This window comes from Acipenser ruthenus, chromosome 9, assembly GCF_902713425.1.
Source record: "Acipenser ruthenus chromosome 9, fAciRut3.2 maternal haplotype, whole genome shotgun sequence".
NCBI classification, from domain to species: domain Eukaryota; kingdom Metazoa; phylum Chordata; class Actinopteri; order Acipenseriformes; family Acipenseridae; genus Acipenser; species Acipenser ruthenus.
Window position 1 is genome coordinate 14,494,730 of NC_081197.1, and position 12,121 is coordinate 14,506,850.

The 12,121-nt window shown below is 37.1% G+C and overlaps 1 protein-coding gene across 2 annotated transcripts in view; it reads left to right on the top strand.

The window, feature by feature from the left end:
• Window positions 1-12,121, top strand: part of LOC117405949 (protein furry homolog) — a 111,693-nt gene continuing 99,572 nt past the window's right edge. Inside the window, exon 1 of one of the 2 annotated variants that reach the window (XM_059030474.1) lies at window positions 1-133. The gene's annotated coding sequence lies outside the window, so the exon portion shown is untranslated. Of the gene's footprint in view, window positions 134-9,946; window positions 9,963-12,121 lie in introns of those variants that run through there. The other variant, XM_059030475.1, reaches the window with a different exon arrangement.

Consider the following 12,121-nt stretch of genomic DNA (forward strand, 5'->3'; position numbering starts at 1 on the left):
GGAAGAAGCAAGCAGTGTGTCAAAAAGAACGAAGTGATGATCGTTCATTCAGCAAGTGCAAATTTAAACAGATAGAAAGAAATCAATTGAAGACGAGATGGATGCATAAAACGCAACCCAGTGAAAACAAACGGTAAAATGCACACTTTATTTTGGGGAGGGATGGATGGATGGAGGGTGGCGGGGCGGATTTCGCCTGTTTTGTATTAATGATATTGTGTTATCAATCTGTAAAATGGTTCTCAATAAAATATTCATGAAGAAATGAACAAAAACCATGAATGCCCACTTTGAACAGTAAAGGTGATTTAAATGCATTTGTGTCGGTGCATTCCACGGACTTGTGTTTTTTGTGACAGTATTAGATGAAAATACCTTACAGACAATTACTAGTAGTGCATGCTTTAATTCCTGGTACTGCATTCAACGAAACAAAAACGACGAGTGATAATGCTTCATTTGACTATGTCGGCTGGCCACAGCTTACTCATTCAATGAAAAACATAACACTAATTTTAGCTTTATATTTCAATCTACAGTTTGCAAAAACGAACAGAAAATCGTAAACGTGTCAGGTAATTTTTGCCTGTGGCTCTATTGTGCGCTGGTAACCCAGTGGCACAAAACAGTCATGCAGTGGAGGGCACACACACCCATAGCAGCAGTAACGCGGACTGGTGAATGTGAGACAACCTGGGTTTGACTGAGTTCATCTGAGTAATTATGTTCTTCACTCAATGCTTTCTGAGGGCTAGCGATTTAACTTTGAAGCAAGAAACAATCGGAACAACTTGATATTCATATGAAGGCAACTAAATTATGTGTTTTAGTACTGTCAAAAATACTATATCATAATATATATATATATATATATATATATATATATATATATATATATATATATAGTATACTGTATTTATTGTTCTGCGTCTTTGACAGTTTAAATGAGTCTAGATAAAAATGAAATAAGAACCCTTATCATTCAGTAGTCACTATCGATGCTCTAAGTATGGCTTGCTCTTATCCTACACAACACAAACTAATTGACCACCACCAGTGTACCTATGGGAGGAATGGGCATATAACAAAAAAAGTAAATTGTTTTGCGTAAAAGAAAAAAAGACAACAGCCTCATATTTACAGCTCTGGCTAGTGTTGAAAGTGAAAGCTATCTTTAGAGATGATGATTCTTCAGTATACTTTGTCGAATTGTGTGAAATAATTGAGTCACGCAAAACAGACAGGTGAACTGTAAACTGTTTGTGTACACTTTCAAACTTTCTACAATTTTGGTACTAACTCGATTTGACAGAGTTGCAAGGTGTTTAAATTCTTTTGAAGATAGATGTGACAAGTCCTCAGTGATTACCAGCTAATCCCTGTATTATTATTATTATTATTATTATTATTATTATTATTATTATTTATTTCTTAGCAGACGCCCTTATCCAGGGCGACTTACAATCGTAAGCAAATACATTTCAAGTGTTACAATACAAGTAATACAATGAGAACAAGAAATACAATAACTTTTGTTCAAGTGTGACAAACCACAATTCAATAATACAGCAGATAATAGTGATAGTTACATCAGGATATGATTAAATATTGATAGTTACATCAGGATGTGATTAAATACAAAATACTACAGGTTAAACACTTGGCAGATTACAGTTTTCTGAAGTACAGGATTAAATGCAGTAAAATAGGGGGCAGATAAGAGCAAAATAAAGCACATTTACATGAAGGGTGATAGTGTCCCAGGATACAAACAGAGGAGTTCTACAGGTGCTGTTTGAAGAGGTGAGTCTTAAGGAGGCGCCGGAATGTGGTCAGGGACTGGGCAGTCCTGACATCTGTAGGAAGGTCATTCCACCACTGCGGAGCAAGGGTGGAGAAGGAGCGGGCTCTGGAGGCAGGGGAGCGTAGCGGAGGTAGAGCTAGTCTTCTAGTGCAGGCGGAGCGGAGAGGTCGAGTGGGGGTGTAGGGAGAGATGAGGGTCTGGAGGTAGCTGGGTGCAGTCTGGTCAAGGCATCTGTAGGCTAGTACAAGAGTCTTGAACTGGATGCGAGCGGTGATCGGGAGCCAGTGGAGCGAGCGGAGTAGTGGAGTAGCGTGGGCGAAGCGAGGCAGAGAGAACACCAGGCGGGCAGCAGAGTTCTGGATGAGCTGGAGCGGACGGGTGGCGGACGCAGGGAGGCCAGCCAGGAGGGAGTTGCAGTAGTCTAGGCAGTGAGGGGTTGAAATCTGAGGCAAGTCCACTTCCTGAAGGACCAACAGCCAGTGATCTCTAACATGTATTAAATGTGGAATTCGACCCTGCATTTGGTCTTCATCAGTACTAAAATCTGTATTTTAAGTATTTATAAGTATTGTATTGTTTTTTAATAATACAAACTTGTTATAGTGCTCCTTAGAGAAAGTTGGTGAAAGCATTACAAAATGTAATAATGCAGAGTGAAAGCATGTTAAAGCAAGTAAGCATTGTAAATGGTATATGCTAAAGCATCTTCAAAAACAAAACAAAAAAAAGGGGTTAACTATGGTGAATGCATAGATAACCGAGGGAAAAGCATGGGAAAACAGCAAAATACAGTGCAAATTTACTCTGGTAAACTTTTACAAGGGACAGTAAATATAAAGTTGATCAATTTCCTCGATAAGCAGTACTATACAGAGTGATCATTTCAATGTAGTTTCTGGAAGCATCAGCTTGTCTCTCTTGTGTCATCAGCAATTTATGAGGGTCAGACTTAAATATTTTATGATACGGAGCTACAGTATATCTGGTAACATGACTGTTTTCAACTGCAGAGTAAAAGGTATTTGCAGTGGGTATAGCTGGTTTGATTGGTTTTTTTGTTCTATTTTTTTCACAAAAGTTACAATTTTACAACATAGTAAGAGACCCTTCAGATCAAAAACACTGAAATTGTCTCACACATAAAGCTCTTCCGCTTGCAGGCTGCAGGATTGTGGAAATGGTGCATAGTAATTTGCTTTAATTTGTCTCAGTATGCTATATTTAAGTAAATATCAAAGCTTGCATATTAACAGAAAGAATCAGCATGGTGATATTGTAGGCTTCCCTTCCATCTCCTGTAATTAATTTTTCTTTGGTCCCTGTTATGGTGACAAGCCCCTTAAAAGTATTACTAACCCTATAAAGCATGGTAATATTCACTTACAGCACATTTTGGTTACACTGAATTGTCTTTTTAAAAACAAAAAGTACTTTGACATTTTGGCCATCATACAGTAATTAATATATTATTATTATTATTATTATTATTATTATTATTATTATTATTATTATTATTATTATAATAATATAACTCTTCTGAAATGCAGTGTGCGTTAGGAAACAAAGAAACTGCAAATACTGCACCTTTAGAGTCCTGATATTTCAAGCTCAGTACTCTGGGAAAGGTATCTTCAAAGCAGATATACAGTAAAGTATTGTTCTGTTAAACAGTATGTGTCAGTGGATCTTTGACTTTTGGTACCACTTTGTATTGAGAGAAATGTGCTGTTTCAGTACAGCACTGTAGATGTACTGTAGGGAACTTATGGCTTGTTATTATTATCAACTGACTTTGGCCCTGGACTGTCAGAAAAACAGTGTTAATGATATGGGTGTGATTTATGTATTGTTAACAAGCCATGTCACTTTATCTCGAAATCTGTGTGTTGTTTTGGTAATTTTATTCCACAATGTTTCAGGACACTTTGATTCACAAATGACTATACAGTACTGTAACCTACATGATTACATTCACGAAAACTGTAACCTGCACGTTATGTTTTGATGCTGCAAAGAATCATTGTATTGAAGAAATGACACCCCTCTGAATCCAGCTTTTTGTGTCCTGAGTAAGGTCACATCACTGGCCGACTGAACAGATGGCTCAGCGGGAAAGCTGAAGTGTACAGTCCATATGGTAACTTTCTTCTTGCAGCTCAGCTGTTCAGCAGCTGGTCATTTTGTAAACTGGTAAAAATGAACGTATGTCTACAGTGAACCGTAAAGAGTGGTGTTTACCGCTGTTTTGCACGATCCAAGTATAATACATTAACAATGCAAAATTATTATGAGTGGTGAGTTAGAATAATCGAATATGCATGTACTGTGCTTGAAATAAAGTCCTTATTCAAATTAATAGGTTTTTTTTTGTTCTTATTAGTTTAGTTTTCCCTCAGGTTCAGGTCTTACTGAACTATGGTCATGCTTTTGAGAATCAGCTTTTATACAGTGAAAACCACAAGTATTTATACAGCTTTTATACAGTGAAAACCACAAGTACTTATACAGCTTTTTGATGATGTTTTTCTACGGAATTATTTAAAACCTCAATTTCTTGAAGAATCAGGCTACTAACTGAAAATTGGTGGCGTCTCTTGATTTGTTACAAAAAGGCTCTTTTCATAAAACTACTTCAGTAAAGTTTTTTGTAAGATGTGTAAAAATAACAACAGATTCTATAGAAACTGATATGACAGTTGGAGTTTATGAAAATCTATTTTTTTTATCCCACAAAACAGGAAAACAGAAACTGTATTTAAATCATACAAGAACACATGGAGAACAAGAGAGCCTCTTACATTCTTCTTCTTCTTCTTCTTCTTCTTCTTCTTCTTCTTCTTCTTCTTCTTCTTCTTCTTCTTCTTCTTATTATTATTATTTTGCTTCCTCTTGAGATTTAGTCTTTTCTGTAGTATCAGTAGGTCAGGAGTCAAGAATCTAGTTGTTTATGTTTTCTTCTCCATTGCAAATCAAGTGAATGAACTTCACCATGGCAACAGCTGTGTGAATTATTTCGGAAATACTGTAGCAGTGGTCCTAAACTAGGGGTTGTCCAATCACAGTCCGGAAGGGCCACTGCAGGTTTAACAGGTACAATGCTGTAATGAAGTACTTCAGGGCCGGGATGGAGTTTTAATTGGCTAAATTAAACAATTTAGAGCAGGTTTGGAACAAAGACCAGGAGTGGAAGGGCCAACTTTGACCACTCCTGTCCTAAACAGTGTTTTGTTAAATTTCCTGTGGGTCTCTTGACCCATTAGATCCCTTGAACGTCTGCCAGAAACTGTACAGTATTATATTTTTATGATAGAAATGTCTTTAATAACCTTTAAATTGCGGTATTCTAAACAGGAGTTCACAGACACTGGTTAAACAGTGATAAAATAGAATCCCAGCGCTGGAAAACTCACACTAGCATAGGTTTCAGTTAAGTAGGTTATATTATTTAAATTAGGTACTAATTAAATATACATCGTGTTAATTACTGTAATTACAAAAAAACACGATTTAATCAAAAACAATCTGAAAATGTGATTTAGTACATAAACTGAAGTGATCAAACTAACTAAAATCACTCATATTGTATCTGGGATTATTTACTGACCTTTTATCCTTTTGATATAAAATCATTTTGATATTAGTTTGCTTGTTTCCTTAGAAATGTGTCATCTCTGCAGTGAATTGTTGGTATGTCATATGACTATACAGCTGATCTTATTAAAAGATAGCACCAAACAAACTTTGTTGGACTTTTTAAAGAGTTAAGAGTTTAAATGTGTTTTCACTGACTTTTTGTAATTTTCTTTTGGTGGGAAAAATCTGATAGTCCTATACAAAAGACGGAATGAAAATATTTTTGGTTCTCCCCAAGCAAAACTTCAAAAGAGCAGTGAAAGGGTAAACATATTGCTTCAATGACCATATTGTTTTTTCAGATTACACCAGTATTTTTATATTTTAATTCGAATAACAGTTAATATTTCATTAAAAACTAAATGTAGAATGAGCTGCTTTGATGTTGTGCAATTCTTATTGATTCGCCCTTTCCTGAGGAAGTTCATTTAAATATTGTGTTCAGGTTTGTTTTTAAACAGTAGAACTACTTTATTATTATTTTTTTATTTAGCAGACGCCTTTATCCAAGGCGACTTACAGAGACTAGGGTGTGTGAACTATGCATCTGCTGCAGAGTCACTTACAACAACGGCTCACCCGAAAGACAGAGCACAAGGAGGTTAAGTGACTTGCTCAGGATCACACAATGAGTCACTGGCTGAGGTGGGATTTGAACTGGGGACCTCCTGGTTATAAGCCCTTTTCTTTAATCACTGGACCACACAGCCTCTCTACTTTTCTCACATGCAATCCCAGTAACATTTTCTGTTTACTTAAGCATTTCCTTTTTGGATGTAAGAATTAACAAATACAACTATTATAAATCACACTGTCTAGAAATAATAAGAAAAAAAAACTTGTAGATAAAGCTAGCATTAGCAAACATGAAAAAAAAAAAACATCTGTTATATTTATTGTGATATTTATTTGTATCTTCAAAATAAATCGTTTTAGGAATGTAAGGAAACAATGTAAAAGCAAAGAATTACACTTCTGAAAGTGCTGTATTATTTACTTGAAGGACAGAGCATACTGTTAGAAAAAAGTAATGAAAATGTAAATTACCATAAAAACCGGTTTATAAGTCCCACCGATGTACAAGTGCCCCCCCCCCCCTTTTTTTTTAAACAACATTTTCAGGAAAAAAAGCCTATAGGTGTATAAGTTGCTCCCCGTTTTTAGGACCCCCTAAAAATACCTAGAAAATAGACTTATACAAAGGTTTTTACAGTAGGTGGCTGAGGCGTTCACAAGGTCAGATAGAAAAGTCACTGCAAGCAAAGAGGATATTATAAATATTCTATTGCAAAAAAAGTGCAGGACATCCCCTGCCATGGATGTACATTCTAAATAATCATATCAGTATGAGGGAATACTGTAGCTGATGACCAATACATATCAACAGTGTACAAAAGAATACAGCTCTACATATCAACAGTGTACAAAAGAATACAGCTCTACATATCAACAGTGTACAAAAGAATACAGTAGAATGAATGTTGTTTTGTCATCTAGTGTACTACCTCATAAGGGTAGGGTGGCAAGGTCCTACGTTTGGAGCAGAACAGTCTTTAGTACTGTAATTGTCCATATTGATTCTATTTTATAATGGCTAAAAGTAGAAGGAGCCTGACTAAACATCCCTTTGATGGATACAATCTGTAAATATTGATCTGCTCATATCAGATAGCATTTCCTGAGATCTGTGTATGCTGTAAAGTCTACAGTGCTGCTGACTATGAGCGCTCAAGACAGTCTTTTCTTAGCAACATTCAGGGCTGCTTCAGGTCAATGGCAGGTTACTTGTCATTCACGGACTCAAGCACAGATCAGACTTTTTTTGGTCTGATTGCTGGGTGCCACATATGATTCCTGGGGAAAAATATATATATATTTATAGGCTTACTTGCTGCTGTATACCACAAAGTACAGCATTTTGTTGTGTTGAGTTTTTTTTATTTTTTCTAGTTTTAACCTTTACCAGGAATAGAACCTTTGAAAACAATGGATCCTACATAGGTAAAGCATTGTGCACAGAAGCCTGTGCCACACTAATATGATTCTATATCTCTCATCTCCTCATTCATCCCATTAAACACACTAGGGCTGATGTAAGGATAAGTGCAAAGTGATTTGCGGCTGCAAAACACCCCTATTGCGTCCGAAATCAATGTTTTAGCGTCCATAAAAAATGCAGTGCATGTAAAGAATGGTTTGCACCTGCCGTTCTGCACCCGCTATCAAATTAGCACTTTGCCATCATTAATCCATTTAAAAGATATTGAAATTTATTCAATGAAGAAAAGAGTATGGAATTGGCCAGGGATCTGGAATACTAGTGGGTGCAAACATTATAATGAGATGTAAGGATTTTGCCTTGTACTTGGGTAATTGCTGACCCTCCAAAAACTCTTGACAAGGTGTTAACCATAATAGAAGCGAGTAATTACGAGCTGTATAAAACCACACACCTTCAGAGACCTGTCGTTGGCCTCAGGATGGCTGCTGTGGTTCACTTCCTGATGCGGTGACGTTGGGCTCTTGTTGAGGACAGACAGGAAAAACTTCGGAGGAGAAGGGCAAGACGGAGAAGATCCTGCATATTCAAACCCAGGGTCACTTTGTCTGGGATGGGTTGTCATCTCCGCTTGCCTCTCCAGGGGTGTGAGCTGTGATGTGGATGACAGCCCTCCTGCTCCTGCTGCAGGCCTGTGCTGCGTTGTGAGTTTCACTTTTCCTTGCTGCCACAGGTCCTGCCACCTTTTCATCCTGGTTGTCCTCTATGTCCTCTTTGGTAGCATAACTGATGTTGGCTGAGGCCTTTCCAAATAACTACATTTCATGCTGAGTGACCTGAGCTGTAAGGACTCTCAGCTCCTCCTTTCCGTACGCCAAGATGACTTTGCTGCCCTTCCTCCAACATATTTTTTAGTTTGGTTTAATTTTTGTGCTCCCCAAATCTCATCTAGCGCCTACTGGTGTCTGTACTCCCAACTCACCTCACCTCTGAGCTGTAAGTATAGCTGCTAAATACCCCGGTGCACAGGCAGAGCTCACTGCGACCCTCATTATCATGATTGCAGCTCATTATTTGTGCGTGTTGAGTAATTTGCATTGCTCTTAAGCTTACATACACCACAGTGCAAAATAATTGCCAATTTGGATTTTGCAGCTGCAATTGTTTGTACTACGCCTATCCTTACATCAGCCCCTTAATGTATTAAAATGGTTCTATATGCTATGGCATCAGCAAAAGCAATATCCACATAGTGTAGCAGGGTTTGAAAACAGATTGAATTTGCATGAATGGTTTTCAATTGCGTTTATTTTCCTGTGTCATGCCTGGGCCACTGCTGTTGTACAAGGTCATTACAAATACAGTAGACAGGGCACTTCCTTATAATTATGCATTAGCACTGATTTCATGTTAGATCTATCACTGTATATTCCTTCCTTGAAATTCAATATTGAGGGTTTAATGAGGGGCATCTTTCTCAAAGAACCATTCTGGATCCTGTAATACCTTAGCAACTGTTGCTAGGAGTTCATCCAGTATTTATCCCTGCTAGTGTATTTTTTTTTTCCAAAAGGTACAGGATGTGCAGAGTCTTAATATTCATAATATGCTATTCATTAAAAACAAGAAAAAAACAAAGCAAGGACAAAAAGACAGCTGAGTTTTTATCGTTATTGTTTTATTTAAATGTCATCTTCATTTGTGTCTTCATTGATATGATGGTACAGTATGATTGTTTGGTTATTACTCACACCCATAACCAGGGGTCATTGTAATTCAAGTTGTATGTACCGTACTGTATGTACAGTAGGTGAACACAATGTGTTTTTATTTGAGCTTCCATAGGGTAATTTCCTCATTAGGACCACTAGAGGGAGCAAATGTGCTGTGAACTCAACTGCAACGTATCTTCTAGCATATTTTCTGAACACTATACAAATGTGATTTATATAGAGATGTTCCATTATCAAACACAGTTACAAGGTGCAGAAATTATAGATGTACACTCCTAGTGATCTTTTCAGCTTTTAGAAGTGGTCAGAAAAGGATATTGGAGCTGGAATAGGTATTATGCATGCGTTGATGTAAGCAGAAACAAGACTTGTGAGTAAATTAGAACACACATAACAGAATGCAGGTTCTAAATTAAATATTATGAAAAAAACTAGATACTGTAGGTGTATACCTTTAAACTACTGCAGCAAATTATAGTATGAAACATGAAACACAATTCAGATTTTATCATCTACAGTAAGCGTCTTAACAATAGAGGATGAAGTGGCTTTTTTGATATCGGTGTAAGTGTTATAGTTTGTGTAGTGAAGCTTGTTGTTCAACGGAATAGGCAAAGCATCTGTGCCTAAGACTGTGCCAGCTGAAGGCACTGTGACTGGGCTCCCCTTTGACTGATTAAAGCTGCCATCCTCCTCAGGGCCAGAGCAAGTGGAATAATACAGAACGGCTCTGATTGGCTGTTGCTTTAAAGAGCTCCTGGAGACAAATTTGAAGCCGTGAATCAAGTAGAAGGTAGGTGGATTGTTTATCTAGGTCCTTAACAAAAGCATGCATTCAAGTTTGAGTGTGACATATAAGGGAATGTATTCAGACAACTAATGTGTGAATCGCTATTTTCGTATTCAATTGACACATCACTTCAGATGCAACAGTCCAATGCCTTACAATAAGTATCGCATCAATAAATGCAACTGGTGTGACGACTTAAATATCTTGGCACCCCATAATAGATAAATTGCCTTTTTTTAAAAAGAAATATGTTGTTGTTCCTTGATTTATAATCACCCAATATTCAAATAATGTAAATTTAAAAGATTTTAATGTGCCATTTGTTCACGAGTGCAGTGGTTCACAAAATGTGAATAGTTTGCAATGTATGCACAAGTATTCAATGTTAAGTCCAGTTATTGTATGACATTTTTATTTTCTGGGTGATTTTTTTTTTTAACATGAATTTTTTTTTTAACAGATAAAAAAACATCAGATATTTTTTTTTTCGTCGACCAGCTTTGTCCCTGATTACATAACGCCTATTTTTTTTTAAAAAAAGAAAGCATACTGTAAGAGGGTAATGGAATAACAAGAGATATATTTAAATACGCATCTGTCACCTGATTGTTTTCTGCCTGGGTGAGTCTGGGTAGCAGATGGGAAGCTTCCCTAACCAATATGAAGAGAAACACTGTAGTGTGTGTGTGCTGTATATCTGTATCGGAGAATGACAAATGTAGATACTTCCTAGTATTTCATTTCTTACCTGTTTAGTAACCAGTTGATGTCCTCTGCCATTCACGATAGCTGTTTCTGCTTAGATCATTAGTTAGCAGGCTGATTAACTACAGTGATGTCATTTTTCAACCACTGAAAAAACTGCATTTCTGAAGTGAGGTGGTTTTAAAAATAACCATCGGGTGTGCAACTGCAATTGTGGCAACTGTGAGTTAAAGGGAAGATCTCTGCCATTTCAGAGGAGAAAGAAATAATAGCTTGTGGCTATTGCAAAGTGGTTAACAGTGTGCAGGTGCAGGTGATCAATGAACAGACAGAGAATTATAATCCAGGTGAAATGCTGTTTTATGTTTTTTTAAATCCAATGGCCTGATGGCAAAACAACAGTAAATAATAACAATGGTAATGAAGCAATACAGCGGCGTGTATTGCTTATTTGTAATCTGCAGGTTGGCCCCCGAAATAATAACAGTCCTGATTCAGTTCACCCACACGTAACACATACACAAACACAAACACTCGTCCACAGTGCATGCTCTAGTACTCGTGGTGAATACAGTCCTTAATGTTAAACAAAAGTGCAGTGTTGTTGATCCGGGTTTAGTGCTGGCCTTTGGCGACAGCTCCAGATCATGTTAGCCGTCCAAATAATTACAAACAGTATTATTAACGACAAACAAAAACAAACAAAACACTCACGTTTTACAATACAGGTTCTCCTTCTGGTCCTTTAATATAACCATTCACAAAGGAACAGATCACATCACGACGTCCCCTTGTTATAACATCACCCATGACCCCTTGGTCAACGAGCGCATCCGCTCCTCCAATCCGCGGATGCCACGTCGTTTCCCGTCCGGGTCATTGATTTTGTGTACCGTAGCTTTGCCCCCTTTCTAGATGGCCAACTTCCACCTAACCCTGGGAATAAACTGTCGTGCCATTTAGTCTGGGGTATTCTGTTCCCTTTATGCAGCTGCCTCGCAGGTCAGGAGGGAGATCTAACACCAAGAATCATTCGATCTCTGTCACATAGCTGCACACCCCTAGTGGTCCTATTTCAGAAGTCCATCTTTTTCAGTGGTTGAAAATGGACATTAAGAATAAATTGGTAGTACAGTAAACCTTTTAAACATTCCTAATAAAACGTAAAATAATGCATTATTTTAAGTTATAATTATACTTAAAATAATGGTTAACCCATTTATTAAAAGTAATTTGTTTGCTCTTTTTGTTTTTGTTATTCGCAGCTTTCAGTTGAATTGTACAATTTGCAGCTATTTAAAAAAAGCCATGACAGGTCTGGCATTTTATTTATCAAAACCACATGCCCCGAAATGTCGAATACATTTTTATTAATATGCACTCAGTTACATATTTAAATAACTCAATTTAATACATTTTAATACTTTTAATACAATTTTCCCATAAATCACATTCAC